This window comes from Drosophila miranda (assembly GCF_003369915.1).
Source record: "Drosophila miranda strain MSH22 chromosome Y unlocalized genomic scaffold, D.miranda_PacBio2.1 Contig_Y2_pilon, whole genome shotgun sequence".
Lineage (NCBI taxonomy): Eukaryota > Metazoa > Arthropoda > Insecta > Diptera > Drosophilidae > Drosophila > Drosophila miranda.
The window spans coordinates 29,033,581-29,053,469 of NW_022881614.1; the positions used below are offsets into that span (position 1 = coordinate 29,033,581).

At 49.3% G+C, this 19,889-nt stretch overlaps 1 protein-coding gene and 1 pseudogene across 13 annotated transcripts in view; one reads left to right on the forward strand and one right to left on the reverse strand.

Annotated features, from left to right (window-relative positions):
- The window catches only part of LOC117185934 (heterogeneous nuclear ribonucleoprotein L-like), a 193,468-nt gene that overhangs the window by 94,036 nt on the left and 79,543 nt on the right, over positions 1 to 19,889 (reverse strand). The gene's annotated exons all lie outside the window — the stretch shown is intronic.
- Positions 14,573 to 17,605, forward strand: LOC117194031 (annotated as a pseudogene).

Sequence of the window (19,889 nt, forward strand, 5' to 3'; positions counted from 1 at the left end):
GCTGAGGCAGAGAGCCGGAGGAGAGGTTACCAGGGGCTAGTCTCCTGTCAGTGGCACACAGAAAAGTCCAGAGTCAGAGCCCGCTTAATGTGTTTGTTTGAAGTTGGCCAAAAGGAGAGCAGCAGCAACAGCAGGGGCATCAGGTAGAGACGAAGGCCAGGACGGAAGACAATGGAAATTACGAAAGCACAAGAGCCAATTCGAGCATGAAAATGTAAACAAGCAGAGCTCGGGGAAAGACGACAGAGAAAATGAAATCCAAGAGAATGAAAATACCCTCATGGAGGGTCGCAAAATGTGTGCCGGAAAGTGGGGGTAGAGCAGAACACGCAACATGACAACAAAATCAACAGTTAGCCAATGAGCCAGAAAGGACCGAACGGGCCGAAATGGAGGCCAGCCATCGAGCAAACCCGTTAACGTGACAGAGCTAAAGGTAAGCAGAAAACGGGCCAAAAGAGAAAGAAAAAGAGCAAAAGAAAGAGAGGCACATGTACCCATCTCAAAAGAGCGACTGAGGGAGAGAGAGAGAGAGAGAGATCCATGTCTCTGGCCACCTAACGACTTGGGTGGCGCCATGTGGTGGTGTTGCTGTTGCTCTTTCTGCTGCTGGCAGGTGGCGGTGCGTCCTGGTGGTGCGTGGGTGAGAAGGTGCCACAGCGGCAACGGGAGCTGCCAGAAGTTGCACAAGACAATTATAAACGTAATGGCAACAACAGCTAGCCGAATGGGCAGAATGAAAAGGACGGGGGAAGGCCAGGACAGGAAGTGAACAGGGGAAAAAGAGAAAAAGGAAGAAAAAGTATCGTTAGCTAGAAGGAGCAGCAGCTGAACGCATAAATTCTGGTTAACAATGCGACGGACAAGAGGGCGGACGGGGAGGGTGGCCCCGGACTGGTCGAGGGCCGTCAGAGCAATCGCGTAGGTGTTGCGTCGTTCTTGCTCGTTTGGCTAAAAAGCCAAGGGAGATAATGTTCAGCCAATTCTCCATCTCCATTCGCCTCTCGCTCTCTTTGTGTATATGCCACTGAATGTTGCATTAGACTTTACCTTTGTAAAGGAGGAGGGCTGCCCCTGTATCCATAACAGGGTTGCAAAGGATTGCAGAGGAAATTAAAAAGTGATAAGAAAAGATGATGGTGGAAAAGACCGCCGTTACAGCCCTGGAGGGAAATGGAAAAAACTTAATCAGTTATAGCGTTGGGAAAAATTGAAAAATATCCGAAATTGTTTTCCGCCATTATCGCCAAAACAAACGAGGGGGAACGTTGTGAGTTGCAGCGGACACCGCAACTCTACAGTTATACCCGATACTAAGTCAGTATGGCTCTCCTCCGGCAAACGCCTGAGGATGGCTGCCAATGGCTGCGTAGCCATTGCAAATTGATTTGTTCCTTTTGGCTATAAAAATGATCTGATCTGATCCAGATTCAGCAATCTGATAGATATGATCATTATCTATGATTCTGCGTTTTTAGTTTTCTCGTATCCTCAATATTGTGGATGCAACAGATTTTCGTCCTTTGTGGGAGCGGAAGGGGGTGGGGCGAAATTTTGAGATATACGTTTCAAAGTGAGATCAAACAGGAGTGCGGATACCAAATTTGGTTACTCTAGCCTTAATAGTCTCTGAGATTTGTGAATATCGCCAGATTTTCATCCTTTGCGGGGGCGAAAGGGGGTGTGGCGAAATTTTGAAGCAAACTCGTCTTGGTCCGATATATTAGGAGTGTGGATACCAAATTTGGTTGCTCTAGCTTTTATAGTCTCTGAGATCTAGGCGCTAATGTTTTACTCTAAGCAAAGCCGGCTATGCTACGTGTGTGTTAGAGAGAGACAGGGCGAGAAAAAATGAAATTGTTTTCTTGATGCTGGCTATAATAATAATACGATCTTATTCAAATTCTGCAATCTAAAAGATATGGTCATTCTCTACGACTCTGCGTTTTTGGTTTTATCGTATCTTTAAAATTGTGGATGCCACAGATTTTCGTCTTTTCTGGGGGCGGCAGTGGGCGGGGCGAAGTTTTGAAATATTTTTGTAGCAGTGACATATCACAGAAGTCTGGATCCAAAACATCGTTGCTCTAGCTCTTATAGTCTTTGAGCACTAGGCGCTGAAGGGGACGGACAGACAGACATGGCTCAATCGACTCGGCTATTGATGCTGATCAAGAATATATATACTTTATGGGGTCGGAAACGATTCCTTTTGGACGTTTCACACATCCACTTTTACCACAAATCTAATATACCCCAAAACTCATTTTGAGTATCGGGTATAATAATAACGATGCCAATCATGAGATAAGAAAGGTAATGGAGAATGGAGGCACTCTAATGGAAAGAAAACCTTCAGCATATAGACAAAAAACATCAATTATTCAGGGTTTTCTTATTGCAGAAGAAAAGTCCACAGACTCGACAACCCTGCTTCTCTAAGGCAGCATTTTTTACTGTCTTCCTGCACCTTATGCAAGTGCTGTGGTGGGGGGAGGGGAGGTTACTTCCTGCCCGGCAGTAACTCCGCCAGTAAGTTCCTTCTCCTCCTCCCCCGACTACCCTTACGCAAAGAGAGCAAAGAAATTAGCAGGCAAACACGAGCGAAAGAAATAAATAAGACGAACGACGGCCAGGCACGAAGGCGAAGCGAAAGGATGGCAATCCCGGCAGTAAAAAAGGATAAACTGCGTCGCCCACTCCACGAGAGAGAGAGAGTTCCTATGCGAGATGTGATGGGATGTCCTGGAACGGAAAGGAATGGAAGGTACAGCCAGTATCCTGGCAGCCACACACAGGCGACGTGCTCCCAACACTTCTTGAGTAATTAATAGAAAGGTCGTAAAAGTCGAGTCAAAGTAATTATGCGAGAGCCGGCGCAAAAAAAAAACACACAAAGAAAAATGGATAGGGGTCGAGGGGAAACAGGAGTAAGCAAGCCAAGATCCAGGACCTGGGTCCGGGGTGCCGGGTCCCGGGACCCGCTTTCAGGCCAGAGCCATTTAGATTGTATGCAAGAGTTGTTAAGCCAAATACAAGTAGAAGTGCGCACACAGACACAACTACGACACACCCCGCTCCCCCCTTTCACCCTCTGATGACATGCGTTAATTGAGTGTGCCGTGTGCCTGTGGCCGGGTGGCTGCTTCGGTGGCGTTGAGAAGACGGCAAGGATGGACGGGGCGTGGCAGCGCCGCACGGCCTGAGCGCGTTAAAGTGGCAGCCGCGCTGAAGCCGCCGCACAAAAGTATGCAACAATTTTCAAGCCACACCCACGCCCCCTCTAACGAGAGACCAGCTGCGGGCCGTGGATGGTGCGGGGTGGGGCTGTCGCTCTATAAGGAATTACAATGCGGCTTTAATTGCTGAAAGGCCACAAATTACTGAGAAAGACGTTGGAGCTAATGAAACATGTGGGTGAAACGTGAACGGAAGCAGGCCCCTCCACCCACCCGCCACAACTCAAAGATTGCGAACGGAATTAAGCGAAACTGAAAGCTCTCTGATTCGAGTTGCATATAAAGTGGAATAACGAGAAACAGGACTCAAGAGCTTACACCAGACAGACAGCAGAACAGAGCTCATTCTCGTTTAAGGATATCGACAATAATACGACAGCCGGTTCCCAGCTGTAAATCTACTGCAAGGGCAATTCTCAATCTGGATGCGGTAAACAGAGATTTCAATTACGGCTCGTCCCATTACCCTTTGGGTATTAATTGCTTTTTATGCCATTACGCCATGTCATTTCGCTCAAGGATACCATCCCCATGCACGTCAATAAATGCACTTCAAGGGCAGTCTATTGGCATTAACTGAAACCCTCCCAAGCTCACTTGGACCTGTAGAAGGTCCGTTGTGGTGCCGCATGGGCGTGTGCCCCTTCCCAGTGCCTAAAAAACCGTGGAGAAACAGGCTGTTGCAAATTAAGGGCAGTCCCATCCGGAGGCTTGGATGAATCTGGACAAGGTCCCCGGTTTGATTTCGGACAGGTCCGAAATGTCTGCGAGGAAAGCGGCCCCGAGAATACGAAGACGACGATTTCCAAGGGCCGGGCAGTGGCAGAAGAAGTGGGGGACCGATTCCTCCTCTTCCTCGTCGCGACAACTCCTGCAGAAGTCGTTATGAGGGATTGACAGTCTAGAGGCATGAGTGCCAATCTGCCAGTGTTCCGTAATGGCTCGAGTAACTGCAGAGCACTGTGCTCTGCTGAGCCTATACAGCTCGGCTGAGCGCTTCTTCGATCGATATGGCCATATCAATCTTGAGATTTTACAGGAAACGGTTTGCTGCCATCTCCTATTGGCATTTTGCTCGAACAATTCGTGCGTGAGGAGCCTGCACGTAGCCAGAGGCATCGCTACCTGCTCCCTCTCCATAAGGAGAGGAATTGTAGTACCCTGCCTTGCTAGCTCGTCGGCGGCGTCGTTCCCCTCGATGTTCCTGTGGCCTAGGACCCATATAAGGAAAAGGTCTAACTGATCTGCGATCTCGTGCAGAGACCTGCGGCAGTCATTTACAGTCGCTGAGTTCGACGATATTGAGCCTAGAGCTTTAATAGCTGCTTGGCTGTCCGAGAAAACGCACACTAAGTGCGTGTCTAGAAGTAGTTTGGAGACGATGGAAATGGCCTCCTCGATGGCTACAACCTCCGCTTGGAACACACTGCAGTGGTCCGGGAGCGTGAAGCAATGACTGATGTTCAGCTCGCTGCAGTAGACTCCGCCTCCCACGCGGCCGTCTAACTTTGAGCCATCAGTGTTCGCCCATCTCCCAGTCCTCCCTAAGTGGGATTGATACCTGGAAAGGCGTCGAGAGGTGATCACTAGGGACACAATAATCTGTCCTCTCTGGTAATTGCGGGTGTCTCGTCAGGATTCCCGAGTGCCCAACCGCGGACGCTTTCCACAATCTGGCTTCTCTCATTCTGAGTGCGGAAAGTGTTCCCACTTTCTTTCCCATGAGATCTATGGGGAGGAGGTCCAGCACAGTATCCAGGGCTTCCCCTGGAGTAGTGCGTAGCCCGCCAGTTATGCATAGCTCTGCCGTGCGTTGAACTCTGCTGAGTTTATTGAGGCATGTCCTTTTGTCTAAGGCTGGCCACCATACTACCGCTCCATAGAGCATGATCGGTCGTATGATGGTGGTGTAAAGCCACCGAACTATATAGGGGGTCATTCCCCATCTTAGTCCGATGGCTTTCCTGCAAGTATAGAGGGCTACTGTGGCCTTCTTTACTCTATCCTCTATGCTCAATTTCCAATCGAGCTTTCTATCGTTCACTGCCACGTTCCATAGGAGGAGCGAGAGGCCCCGCCCTGCGGGGTGCCTCTACTGACAAATCTGGTGGACGTTGACGTCCCCAGTGATGCCTCAACCGTCCTGCATTGTAGCATCTGATCGATCAGGCTCACCGTCCGGGAGTCAACCCCCAGGTCCGTCAGTGCACCCGTGATGGCGGTCGGGAGGATGTTATTAAAGGCGCCTTCTATGTCGAGGAAGGCCACCAGGGTGTACTCCTTACAGTTGAGGGACGCTTCTATGATCGATGTGATCGTGTGTAGGGCCGTTTCGGTGGATCTTCCTTTCCGATAGGCATGCTGGGAGTCTGAGAATAGACTAGGCGGAATATTTACCGTGAGATGCATCCCCAAAAGCCGTTCCATCGTCTTCAGAAGGAAGGACGATAGACTTATGGGTCTGAAATCTTTGGGGGCAGTGTGCGAGGGCTTGCCTGCCTTTGGGATGAAGACGACTTTGGTGTGAAGCCAGGTTTCCGGGATATATCCATGGGAGAAGATTCCCTCGTATATCCTTTTGAGCCAATTAGTGGCTTTTTGTCCAGCGTGAATCAGTTGGGCAGGGATGATGCCATCTGGTCCCGCGGATTTGTATGGTTTGAAGCTTTTTATTGCCCAGGAAATGTTCTCCTGGCTTAGCAGGTTCATGATAACACTTGAGGCAACGGAGGGAGCCGCGATGTAGTGTGGTCTGTTTTCATCGCAGCCGGGAAAGTGGGTGTTAAGGAGAAGATTTAGCGACTCATTGCTGGACGTTGTCCATGATTGGTCGGCGTTCTTCAGGTAGCCCAGAGTGGGTGTAGTCTTCGAGAGAACTTTGCGCAAGCGCGAGGCTTCCGAGTTATTCTCAATGTCGCTACAGAACTTACGCCATGAGGCGCGTTTGGCTTTCCTCAGCTGACAGACTGGCCTTGTAATCGGCCCAGTTCTGCTCAGCGTTTTCAGCCTTAGCTTTATTGAAGAGTCTTCGGGAGGCTTTCCGGAGTTCCCTCAGTTTCGGATTCCACCAATTCAGGTCAAAGGAACTTAAATTATCAGACCAAGGCCCAAGAGGCGGCAGTACCGTGTTGTCCTGTGTCCTGCGGCCTGTTCCCTGTCCTGTGCGTGGGGCACAAAAGGTTGGTTTCCAAGAGATTAATTGCGTGAATAATCACTCTTTGTTGAAGGGTTTCCTCCGACTCTCCGACTGTCTGGCTGTCTGGCATCTTGGCTGATTTACGTTGCGTATGCGCTATATTTATGGCACCTTCAATTAATTGTCCGTTAGATTATTAAACACGAGCACACACTTTATGTGGGGCCTCCTGCGGGCCCTTGAATTATTAGGAGGCATTAATTTTTCAGGCGCCTGGCTTAGCCATAAGCATAAACTTTTCCCATTTCCCATTTGCCATTTGCCATTTCGCCCCGCTCGCGTGTGTGGGTGTTTGTTCTTTAGCTGGTTAGCAGTGACAGTTTAAGCCCTTCACGTTGATTGACTGGAACTCTGTGTGTGCCCCCTCAACGGGGCTTTATTGTTGCCCCTGTGGCAATGATTCCCAGGCAAACAATGGCTGTGGTGAGAGGGGAGAGCTGAGCGGTGGTGTCCTGGCAGATAGGATTCATGGGAGGATTGGGACATACATACATTCTCCTGCAAGATGGAACGAAATTTATATGCTCTGATAATCATTCGTTTTCCATATTTCCTTCACGTCTCTGGCTCCCATTTGATATGGTTTTTCAGATTCAAAGCAAATGTTATTTTCTTCACTGGATTATCTTTCGGAGGGTAGGGGCGAGGAATGGAATCATTCGCATCATTTATTCCAATCAGTTGCTGGTGCAGGCTGCAGCACCTGCCACATGGCTCATGTGCACCAGCTCTCCGCTCAATTCCATCCGCAAATCCACTCGCATTGTTCTACAAATGCGGGCTGGACATAATTAAACCCACAACTAGTGATGCTCGTAATGCCCCATCATCATCATTATCATCATCATCATAATCATGATTATCGTTGGCCATGGCCGGGCAGGGCAGGGCCTGCACATCCGAGTAACAATGAGCAGCGATGGTCAGACATTGTCTATCCTGCTGAGGCAGCATATCCATTTCCACTGCCACTGCCCACTGCCCACTGCCCACTGCCCATGGAATCACTAGCCACGGCTGACATACGAGCCGGAGACACACAATGCGCCTTTCTTTTCTGCATGCCGCTTGCCACTCCCGCAAGCAAACATATGCCACATTTACTGCGTACATATCCGAATTTTAATTATGCGTTCTGTGTGCCGCTGGCAGTTAATTACACTGCACGAAAATGCGTTAAATCAACATGGCAAACCGCACATTGCGTATACGCTCCGTTAAACCGGTTATTTGTATCGGATTTTCATTTCATGATTTCGGCCTCGGACTGATCCCCTGGCTGCTGGCTCCTGGCTGCTGGCTCCTGGCTAACAAAACCATTCTATCAATTAGCAAAATTATAATATTCGCCCCGCAGCCACGACCCCCTGCGGCGGGATTTCCCATCTATGGTGGATGGTCCCAGTGGCGGCAGTTGCACATTTTCCCAGTTAATATGGTTGGGGGTTTTCGGCTAAGAGGATTTGTGGTGTGGGTGTGTCGACACCAAAGCAAATGAGTTTTACAGTTATATTGTATAAGCAGTATCTCGCGACTAAACGATTTCCCGCTTCACGAATCAATTTTTGAAGCTATTGCGGCTCTTTGGCGCTTGAAACATTTGCTTATTTTGAGATGAAGTTCCCTTCGGTGCCTGTGAGCATCTACTAATGCTCGTATCATCCGCCATCGCCGAGGAATTACATGGTAAGATCAGTGGGGGTTTCTCTTCTACATTCGATTCCATTCCATTCCCTCGTCTAGAGTGTGTCTGCAATGACGTGAGGGTCAAGTGTGTCCGCTCCTGCCAAAAGCTGTGCGTGGATAAACTTTATATACGCAAATGCAGGTACGTCCAATGCAAAAGGGGCTGTGCCTGTGCCCCCGGAATGGTGCGGAAGCGCGACATCACTGGCATGTGTATTCATCGAAAGGATTGCCACCGCTGGATCATCTAGTCGTTTCTCAATAAAGACGAACAATATAAATAACTTGAATTTCGTATGCCAATGCGTCGGATGGGTTCTTTCCCATCTGTCAGCGACAGGTCGGGTTCTGCTGTTCCAATTTTAGACCTGATTTTATATGGTTTTCAATGACCTTTCATGAGCGAATTGCTCTCAGCAGTTGTCTCATTGTCTGTCCCCCAGTCCCCCATCCCTCTGGTTGTTCGATTTTCCGCTTTTCCGCATTTTCTTTTCTCTTTTCCCTGGCTTGTACGCAGTGAAAATGTCATGTCCATGTCAAAATCTTGTATTGTGTTGACTTGCATTTGACAACTTAATGAATTTAGCTTTTCCACTCGGCGCATAAATCATTCACGCCACTGGCGCCCTTTACTCTACAGATCTTTATGCACCCGCCCCCGCCCCCGGAATTATCTTTTTGGCAAGAATACGTGCCGATATTTGCCCAACCCAACCCGATATTCCATAAGCCCCACCACATCATTGTCGCGTATTATAAGAAAAGTTTCTCAAAAGCGAGAAATATAACCCAAAAAAATGTCCGAACCGAAATATTTCTATACCTACACATATTTTAGTGGCCGCAATTTCCCTCTTCTTTGCTTCTATTTTTGACAATGTACAAGTTTTTCTTTTTTGGTGGAAAAACTTTTTCATTTTTGTGTTGTAGCGGCAGCAGCAGCACGAACAAGAATACCACTAACTAGGTACAGCAGCGGCGGCGGCGGCGGCAACAGCAATGCGGCATGTGGCAGCCAGGAGCTCAAGTGTTCGTCTCGGAAGTCCTGAAAGGGCCCGAGTTGTATGTAATTTGGTTTTATGCTTTATCGCTTGCTTGATTTTTATTATGATTACCGTGGGAATTACGATGCAACTTTTGGGTTACACCCACCTCATTGCCCCTGCCCCTTGGCCCTACTACCACCCCTCTACCCACGTAGCATCTAGCATCCTACCATCCCGAAGGAAAGTTTTTTTTGTGATTGCTGCTGGGGTCCCCATATTGGGGCTTCCTGGAAATTTCCAACTGATTTATTGAGCTTTTCTAAGCCCACACTGCCCTGCCCTGCCCCGCCCCGCCCTGCCCTGTCGGTGGATGGAGGATGATTAGGATGATGATAGGCCCTGTGTATGAGTACTTGATGTCTTGATGTGACTTTGATTGGCTTCAGGCTTCAGCACACACGGCAGCACTACATCTGCTGGAAAAGCTGTTTAATGGGTCACGAATAAAGGGGGTGAAAGGTGAATCTTCAACCACAAAGGACTCGAAACCGAACGCAAAACAAAACATTAGAGCGGCACTGAAAGCAGCACAGAGTGGAGGGCACTAGGTGGGGTGGGGAGTGTGGAGTGGAGCGGGTAAAGCAAAACTGATGTTGAAAGAGGGGGCAGGACATTTTCCACCTGCCCTTCTTTCCCTTCTAGCTTTTCTTCTTGATCTCCTCAAGCGTATATGCAAAATGCCTTGCCAACAATGGTGGCAGGTTTAAGCCACATCGGAGGGGCAGTGGGGACAAAAGCTGAGGAGCACAAAAAGGCCACTAAAGAGATGTAGCACATGTGTGTGTGTGTGTGTGTATGTCCTGCTGTGTGTTTGTATGTATTTAAGAGCAGAGTCAAGCGCTTGTGATATGCACAGCGCAAAATCCAAATTTAATGACCAAGGAAAATAGACAGCAAACGAGAGGCTAGAGCCAGGACTACTAACAGGCCCACAGGACACCTACCCCTACCCCGCACGTGTGGGTGTGTGTTTTTGTGTGCATGGGGGCGTGGCACTAATGTTAGTTGAATGTTTGCCGAGCCTTTGTTATCGGCATGCGTCTTTTTGCAATTGGATATGCCTTTTATGCCTCTGGGCTGTGTTAATGTTGACAATGCTCGACAGAGCCAAGGACATGACATGAGCTGGCCCCCACAGCCCCACCCGCACCCCTTTTCCAACCCCACTGCTGATATGAAGTGTTGTCATGGCCCCGGACGAGTGACCGAGACCAGCACAAGGACCCTGTCGACCACGCCCTCGGGCAAAACAGCATCAACATCGACATCAGGGCAGCAGGGCATTCTCCTCCTCCTCGACATCTATTGATGCCTGTCCAACTACTCCTCCACTAGTCCATAGCCATCGCCATCGTCATCTTCATCTCCATCTCAATCCCGTCCTCTGCCTCTTGCCTTGTCCCCACCCACTATGGCAAATTATGACATTGACAAGCGGCCCAGGAGCTGGCCAGGAGGGGTCACATTTCCCAGTCGGCCCTTTCTGCCTGCCAGCAATTTGTTGCCGGCCTGTCGGTCACACACGAACTATGTGATACCGTACCGCCTTCCCGACCAGCCATAAAACTTCTTGGCAAAATACTAACTCTAATTTTAAGAGATCACTCTTACATCTAAATCTGAGTATCTGCCAGAGGATCTGTCTTGTGGGGAGACTGGCTTTCCATAGTTTAGCTTCCATCTTTCTCAAGGGTCTCGTAAGTGCAGTAGCCGCCAAAAGTGCTGCATACTTTGCAGCGTCTTCTACTTGGTCTTGTCCTTGCTGTTAAATTGTATTTCCATTACGACTGTGTGTGTTTTTTGTTTATACACCCCAAATACACACACACACACACCACCCACCACTATTTTTCTCAATGTTTTTGTTGTCGTTTTTTGCATTACAAATAACTTTTCTGTGTGCTGCCGTGGAACGTGCGAGCACTTTTAACATTTCAACATTTTCATTGCGTCTCTGGCAAGGGGCAAGGGCAGAGGGGGAAAGACGGCGAAAGAGGGCTAAAATGTATGTGCATATATGTATGTTGTTTTTGGGGGTTGTGGGGGAGGGGGGAGGCGCATCCATTCAAGCGTTGCTTGTGATTCATGCATAATTACGGCAGGGGGGGTGGGGGGGGAGGGGAGGGATACGTGAGTGACAAGAACCAGAAAACAGATTTCTATGACAGGCATACTATAGTATAGATATCTATATTTAAATCCAAAATAGAATTCGAAATGGCGTTCCACACGAGCATAACTCGAATTGATAGGCATTGCAGGCATTAAAAGCTTTGTCGGAGGGATTGAAGGCTTCAAGGAATTGGAATATAAATTGGAAATGAAATGGAAAGTCATCAAAAGTTTTCCGGAGAAATATGTTTAATCGCGGGATAAAATGACCGAGAACTAGGACCTATAGATATTCAAATTTAAATTAAAGCAAAAACTTATGCCTCAAAATGTAAATTGAATTCAAATGTGGGTGCAAGATTGGTCCACTTGACCCTGCCGTCTTTTGGTCACTTGAAAGCAATTAAAATGGGAGTTTTTGGCACTAGGAAAAGTTGCAGAGCCGGAAAATATGTTGAAGCGGCAGCAGAAGGAGGTGGAAGCAAAGTGGGTGGGTGTGGGTTCAACAATGAAGCATAAAGTGGAATTAGGGCATGAATGGAGATTCTTATGGGAAGAGACAGCGTGGAGAGGTGCCACAAGATGATGATGATGTTGTTACGCGCACTGTCCTGTTTCTGGTTTCTTGTGGATCTTCTTAAGGATTTATGAGGTTTCCGAAGTGCGCAACAGGGGAGGCAACAGCAGCAGCATTAGCCCTGCCCTGTGCCTTGAGGCTTCAGCTGCAACCCCCTGAGCTTTGAGCATTGAGCATTGCTCTTGCGTAAACTTAAAGTCATCCGCAAAATGGCTGCCAATGCAAATACAAAATGGCTGCCAGCCAATGCCTCGTTTATCCTCTTATGAACAATAATAGTTACACTGCCGCCGCCGCCGCCGCTGCCACTGACTCTTGCCACACACATACAATGTGTTTGTATTTACTTCTCCCACCCCGGGATGCCTGGCTGCCTGCCAGTAATTAAAAGATTAATTTTTAATGTGCGCTTAGTCAAAATGCGACTGTAACCATGTGTGTGTGTTTTTTTTTTTTTTTTGTTTTTATTCATAGTAAAAATAAAATTTATATTCATTCCGCAGAGCAGGTACCACATCCATCATAGACCTCACCTACATAAGTACTCGACTTGCAGCGAGCACGTTATGGCAGATCAGCGAACAGTACACCGCGAGCGACCACAACGCTATCCTCTGCAGTATCCAGACCAGAAGAGCCACCCAGAGTATCGCTACGAGGGGGCACTACAAAGAAAACACGCTGAACACACCAGCCTTCAGGGCAGCCCTAGCAGGACTAGCCGACGTGGAAGGCGAAGACGATCTAGTAGCTAGGTGTTTCACAGGTGTGTTAGACCTATCCGGGGGATACCTGGCATGTGCCGGCGGTTACAAGTTGCTTTAGTGCTCTTTAGAGGGAGCAGAACATCCCCGTGTCTTCTTAGTCGCCTCATACGACAAGCTATGACGGGTGTGTGTGTGTCTGTGTGTGTGTGTTCGTGGGTGTGTGGGATCCTTAAAAATAAAAAAATAAACACACTCTCGTTCCACACACATTGTAATTTATATGCTGGGACTGGGGGTTTTCCCGGGCTTTCCATCATCATCAGCAGTCGGCAGCAGTCAGTTTTATGAGCCATTTTCACTGCTGATCGGAAAACTCCGCATCCCATTCCCCATAAGATTTATTATTGTAGCTCCTGCCGATGCCGGTTTTTCTTATTTTCCTTTTGTTTAATTTTTTATTATTACACTCTCGGGGTTTCCCCTTTTTTCTCTCCTTTTTATTCTTTTTTTGCTTTTGCCTTTGCTGCAACTGCAAATGAAACGTGCCACACGTGGCACACCTTTAAATTATTAATATTCGTACAGTTTGTCGAACGCCCCCGATTTTGCACTCATTTCATTTTCGCTGGCTTTATTAGGAGCGGGGGGAGGGGATGTCAATTGAGAATTCAACAAGAGATGGAAAAATATTTATCTGTTGATAAATCTGCAACCGTCACAAAAGTGTCAAATATTCAATCGGTTGCCAACGATTTAATATTTACATAAATTATTTCTTTCATTGATGCGAAATAATTTGCGCATTTCTTTTTTTTTTTTGCATAAAAAATCAGCTTTTAAATAAATAAATAAAGTAGCCCAGAGTTTTCCTCATTAATTGGAATTTTCCTTTAGTTTCCCAGCCGCTTATCGGCTGCAAGCTGGATGCTGCCCTTTCTCGTGTCAACAGGACGCCACCCCTGGCCCTGCCCCTGTCCCTCCCCGTACCTTTTTGTTGACGGTTCGTGTACTATCATTAATATTTCAAATGTAGAAAACTTTGGGCTGCTGCTGTTTTTCCGTTTGCTGTTGTTCCTCGTCTGTTTACCCGTGTATCTGCAACTCTTTACACGACAAAGCGTCCGCATAATTAGCTGCAGAACAGGAACAACAAAAGAAAGCATGTAATGGACAGACAGACGGACAGACAGACAATTAGAGAAGGAGTGGACTCTAAATGGAAGCTGGAGATAAGTGAAACCAAAAGCGTTACTCAACCAAATAAACTTGATATATTTCATGGTTAGCTGCCATCCGATCAGATACTATTTCAGGCGCAACAATGGGAATAATCGGAATTGCATTGCATTTCTACAGGGAAAGAGGGAGAGAGAGAGAGAGCAAGGGAGAGTGATTCTTGACCCGCATGGATCACTCACTTGGGTCTCCAGCTCCAACTCCATTCTCGGGTTAACCAAGCGTGTGATTCACTGGCATTTACATACCATACCATACCATACCATATACTCTGGAGCCGGCTGGAGGTGTACTTATTGCTGTCACTGTAATGATTACATACTCAACAGTAGTGGCTGTTTGTGTGTCTTTTGACATTCGACTGCCTGAACTAATAACCGCATGGGGTCTAGAGCCAGATTAAGCTGCGGTTAATGAGCCACACCTCCAGACACAGCCACAGCCACAGCACCAGCCACATCAATCTAGCAATTCCAGCCTACACTAAGAGAAAAAACACTTCTTCTGCCTGGCTTGGCGAGAACTTTCCCTCAGTGTGTCGTTACGCATGCATCTTGTGGGGAAATGTATCTCTGAGCCGAGGCACTTGTATCTCGCATGCGGTGGCAAGGTGATGTTGCATAAGTTTTCCTCGCGGTTGGTAATCGATTTGGTGGCATATCAAATGTCAAACAGAGCGCAGCGCAGCGCACTTGACATTGTCACCGAAGATGACGACGATGGTTGAGGTCGCCCTGAGGTCTACGGGGGAGGCTGTGTGTTCAATGGAAATCACAATAGATATATCAAAACTCAATGTTACGAGTGTCTCCAATCATCAGGATTTTTATTTCCCAAATTAGAGAGCCCACGCGGAACAGGAACGGAGTAGAGACAATTAGAGATCACAAATGCCTCCGAAGCAGAATGCAAGGACGCGTCGCAAGCTCGTCAATCAGTACACGCGCTTCTTCGATGCCCAGAAGAACCTACCCCTGGACCCCAATCGATCGCATCCGACCCTCTACCGGCGCGAGAGCGTCTACGTTCTGCCCAAGCAGCGCCGGCGCCTCCTGCAGCAGCAGCTTCAGCCGCCCCACCAGGGGCAGATCAGGCAGCTCGAGCTCGTGCCCGACTGCGGCCCAAAGGCGAAGGGCAGACCCGCCTGGCGCCCCCGCAACGATGTGGATCACTTCATGGTCGTCACGGAGGACCACACACAGGGCGACCAGCAGCTGGGCAATAGCCAGCCCCACCTGGACGCCATCTGCTACGATGTGATGCTGGAGCCGCTGCCGCAGGTCCACATCGAAGGCACCGACATAGTGCCCACCATTAGGGGCACACGCCTCAGCCTGTGTGCGGAGCACACCCACTTCCCCCTGGTGGCGAGGATCGCGCGCAGCATGGGCTTCCAGCAGGTGCCCGAGCATCGTCTGTGGAACGTCCAGTGGACCGACTGCACGCCCCACCATGATATGCTGCGGAGTATGAAGCGCTTCCAGCAGATCAACCATTTCCCAGGGATGATGGAGATCTGCCGCAAGGATCTACTCTCCAGGAATCTCAATCGCATGTTGAAGATGTACCCGGGCGACTACCGCATCTTCCCCAAGACCTGGCTCATGCCCACCGAGTAGGTTTCTTCCCCGATCCGATCACTGGTTCATCCTTGTACATGCTTGCATGCTCCTCCTTGCAGTGCCTACGACGTGGCCACCTATGCCAGCAAGCACAAGCGCACCTACATCCTCAAGCCGTACTCCTCCGGACGGGGACGCGGCATCTGGATAACCCCCGATCTGAGGACCGTCAGCAAGCGGGAGAAGCTCATCTGCCAGACGTACATCGAGCGGGTGAGTCTTGGACCAGTCCACCCACCAGTCCAGCCCTTCAGTGGCACTTCCTTAAGCGTGCCGTGCCTTCCCCCCGCAGCCCCTCCTCATCGATGGCTTCAAGTTCGATCTGCGCGTTTACACGCTGATCACCTCCGTGGATCCGCTCCGGATTTTCGTGTACAACGAAGGCCTGGCCCGCTTCGCCACCCACAAGTACGTGGCGCCCACTCTCGGCAACAGCCACAACGTGTACATGCACCTCACGAACTACTGCCTGAATCGCCGCAACTCCAACTACAATGTGGGCGAAGGCACGGACGGGGGCTCCAAGCGGAAGCTGAGCGCGTTCAACAAGTGGCTGACGGTTCTGGGCCTCCGTGGACGATGCCATCGTCAAGACGATCATCAGTGCCTGGCCGGTGCTGAAGCACGACTTCCACGTGTGCTTCCCGCGGCACGACAAGATCCAGGGCTGCTTCCAGCTACTGGGCTTCGACATTCTGGTCGACTGGAAGCTGAAGCCCTTCATCCTGGAGGTGAACCACCAGCCCAGCCTGAGCGCGGACGAGGTGGTGGACAAGGAGGTGAAGCGACCGCTCATTCGGGACACTCTCAATCTGCTCACCACGGCGCTGGTGGACATGGAGCAGATCGTACGCGACGATCGCATCGAGCACTGGACCCGCCTGCTGCGGAAGGTGTACAACAAGAAGAGGCCCCAGACGCCCAGCTCCTTTCCCAGCCCTGGCAGGGAGGCGGGCGGCAGCGAGATGAGGATGGGACAGGCATGCTCCATCGGTGCCCTGGCCCAGCAGATCGCCTGGGAGGAGAGTCACCTGGGCAACTATCGGCGCATCATGCCGCCCATGGACTCGGAGAAGGTCCACTACTACTGCAAGTTCTACGACCAGACCAAGCAGCAGTTGCTCTTCGCCAACACGGAGTCGAGTCGGCGGCGGCAGCAGCTCGCTCACAACGCCATGGAGCAGCACTACAAGGAGCAGCAGCAGGAGATGCTCCGGCCGCAGCGCTCAATGAAGAGTTCGCAGTGGCCCGGCGCAGCGCTGGAACCTCTGCTGTCCGTCAGCCCCGTCGTGCTGCAGTCGCGGCGCCGCAAGGAGGAGGCCGAGGAGCAGAGGCGCAAGCATCGTGCGCTCATTGCCAGGGAGATCTACCGCCAAAGGGAGCTGCTGCTGGCCCCCACCTGCGCCAAGGAGCACCTCGGCATCTGGCAGTCTGTGCAGCGGGACCACAAAAAGGAGGCTCTATCGAAACTCAGGCCCAGTGTCCGGATCGTAAAGTGCACTAGCGGCGCCCCCAAGCCCCTCCGGCGAAAGCAGCATCGCCACGTCACCCTTCGGGTGCGCCACCAGCGGATGCTCGAGCGGGAGGCCCTGGACGACAAGCGGTTCGTGGAGCATGCCATAGAGCAGAGTCCTCGCCTCAGGGGCGGCAGCTTCAAGCTGGCAGGGCAGAAGCCCCGCAAGAACAGCCAGAGGGAGGTGTCGGAGCTGCCCGGTGTCGCTCTGGACTCTGGACGATTAATGGGGCTTTGGAGCCCGGAGCCCATCAGCGATGGCGAGCAGGAGGAGTACAGCAGCTGGCTGCAGGAGCGCACCAAGGAGCTGAATGGCTCCAATCTCCGGGAAATGGTACGAAGTATTCTGCTGGCCTTTTGGCTATCATTTTTAATCTCCTTCTCCTGCAGATCTTTTCGAAAATGTATCAGCAAGGACATCTGACCAAGAATGACATCAAGTGCTTCCCGGATCTGCTGTATAACCTGCTCAGCTCTGGTTCGCCCGAGACCGAGCCAAAAACCGAGCCCGAGCCCGAACCCGATACTCCCGATTGCGAATTCTGAGCCAGGATCTGTTGCTGTATCTGCATCTGTAAGTGTATCTGTAGCTGTGGTGCATTTTCTCTCACTATCGCAACAATTCGCAATAAAGTCCACGTGTGTATATTTCTCAAGGAACTCTGAGCACCATTCTATTCAGAATATGATACCAATCAATACGGAATCTGTATCGTCATCGGGAGCGGAGCCTCTCCTCATCCTTTGACGGCATCTCGTTATCTATTCCCTGGAATATTCCCACATAAAATCCATAAGCTTTATGTGCGATATTCTCTCTGTCACAAACGGCACCGACACCGACACCGTCGACCGTAAAAAGAGCACTCACCCACACACACAGGCATAAAAAATAATGGTGGCAAACACCAGGACGAAACCCCATCTCATCGATTTGTCAAAAGTTCTAGGCGGAAACCTGGAGCCACACCCACTCGCAGCCCCAACCGCCACTCGAGTCGCTCCTTTTTCTGGGATCTTTGTGGCATATACAGCCAATACAATACGCGGGGCGATGGCTGCGGCTTCGGCTGGGGCTCGGGCTGTGGGGAGCCTTCAACCCTTCATTATTGAAATCCACAGTTGGCCCAGCAGAAGAGGCGCCACAAGAAGGAGGTGGGTTTTTTTATCTTGGACGTTGACATGCAATGACTGCATCTTTCAAGAGGCGATGCAGTTACTGCACCGTCAAGTGGCCCGTGTGAAACCAGCAGAAGACTGTTACGCGCGGATCCCAGGCAAAACGCAGCCCTCCTCCCGCCCAACCGACCGAGGGGCGCTGCCGCATGACGAACGGTTCGTAGTCGAATCGAACGCGAACATGCAAGAAAGATAGCTATTAGACTAACATTCGAGGAAAATTAGCACTAAACTTACTAAGAAACTAAGCATGCAATCAAAATACAAATACCACTACAATTACTAATTACTAGAAAGGTGTGTAAGGATTAGTAATTTAAGAAGAGGAAAAGAATTAGTGGTGGATATAATATGGTAGAGGGAACTATAATCCGAGCATAAGACCCTAAACGGTTCATGCAAGGAATAATTCGATCTACAAAGTGGAAGGAACAACGGTATAAAATTTCTAGTCAGTCTAATAGGAATCGTGAAGTTTATGCGGCTCAACAGCTCAGGGCTGTCTATGTCACCCCTGATCAAGTTGTGCATAAATATCACACCAAGCATTTTTCTACGGTTAACTAAGGATGGGAGGTTTACTAATAGTAGTCTACTAGAGTAAGATGGGAGTCTTACACCCGCATCCCAGCTAAGGCCCCGCAGAGCAAAAAGTAAAAAGTTTTTCTGTACTGATTCTATACGGTCCTGGTGTACTTTGTACTGAGGGCACCATACACAGGAGCCGTATTCTAAGATCGCACGAACAAGCGAGGTATAGAGAGTCTTTGTTATATAGGGGTCGTCACATTCCTTTAACCACCTCTTTATAAACCCAAGCACGCCCATGGCCTTATTTGCCATGGTAGAAATGTGTTCGGAAAACTTTAACTTGGGGTCCAACATAACACCCAGATCATCCACCAGGGTAATTCTCTCAAGAGAACCACCAAATAGGGTATAGGGAGCCAACAAAGGGCTAAAACGATGAAATGTCATAACTTTGCATTTCGAGGCATTAAGGTGTAACAAGTTTGAACAACACCATGACTGAAACTTATTGAGATCTGATTGCAAGCGAGAATGAAATGAGATGTCCTTGTACTGGACACAGAGTTTAACATCATCCGCATACATAAGTACTAATACTGAAGGCAAGTCATTAATAAAGAGTGTGAAGAGTAAGGGGCCTAGATGGCTGCCCTGTGGTACTCCCGAAGAAACCTTTACTGGTAAAGAGAGGGAGTTTTTGAAGAAGACTCTTTGAGACCTGGAACAAAGATTTCAAGTTACCTTGAAAGCCTTTAATAATGAAAGAGGTAAACTCTAACAAGTTCGTGGTGGTTGATCGCCGCCTTATAAATCCATGCTGAGTTGGAGATATAAGTGACTTGCAGAGATGTTGCAAGTGCGGAGTTAAAAGCTTCTCAAACATTTTAGGAATAGCGGATAACTTTGCTATACCTCTATAATTTTTTGCATCAGACTTGCTACCTTTTTTATGGAGAGGAATTATAAACGATTCCTTCCAGATCGGGGGGAAGCAAAAAGAATCAATGGACAGGGTGAATAGTTTAAGCAAAGGTCCACACCGAGCCTCGGCACAGTACCTGAGTACACAACCTGGAACCCCGTCTGGACCCGGTGAAAACACCGGCTTAACTAGTCGAAGATCATGAAGTAGGGAACATTCATTTAACAAGGGACTGAAAATGCTGTTCGACCTCGGTAAGCCGTATGGGTACGGATGACCAGAGTAGCTTTCCTCAGAATAGGTGGTTTGGAAAAATTGGGCAA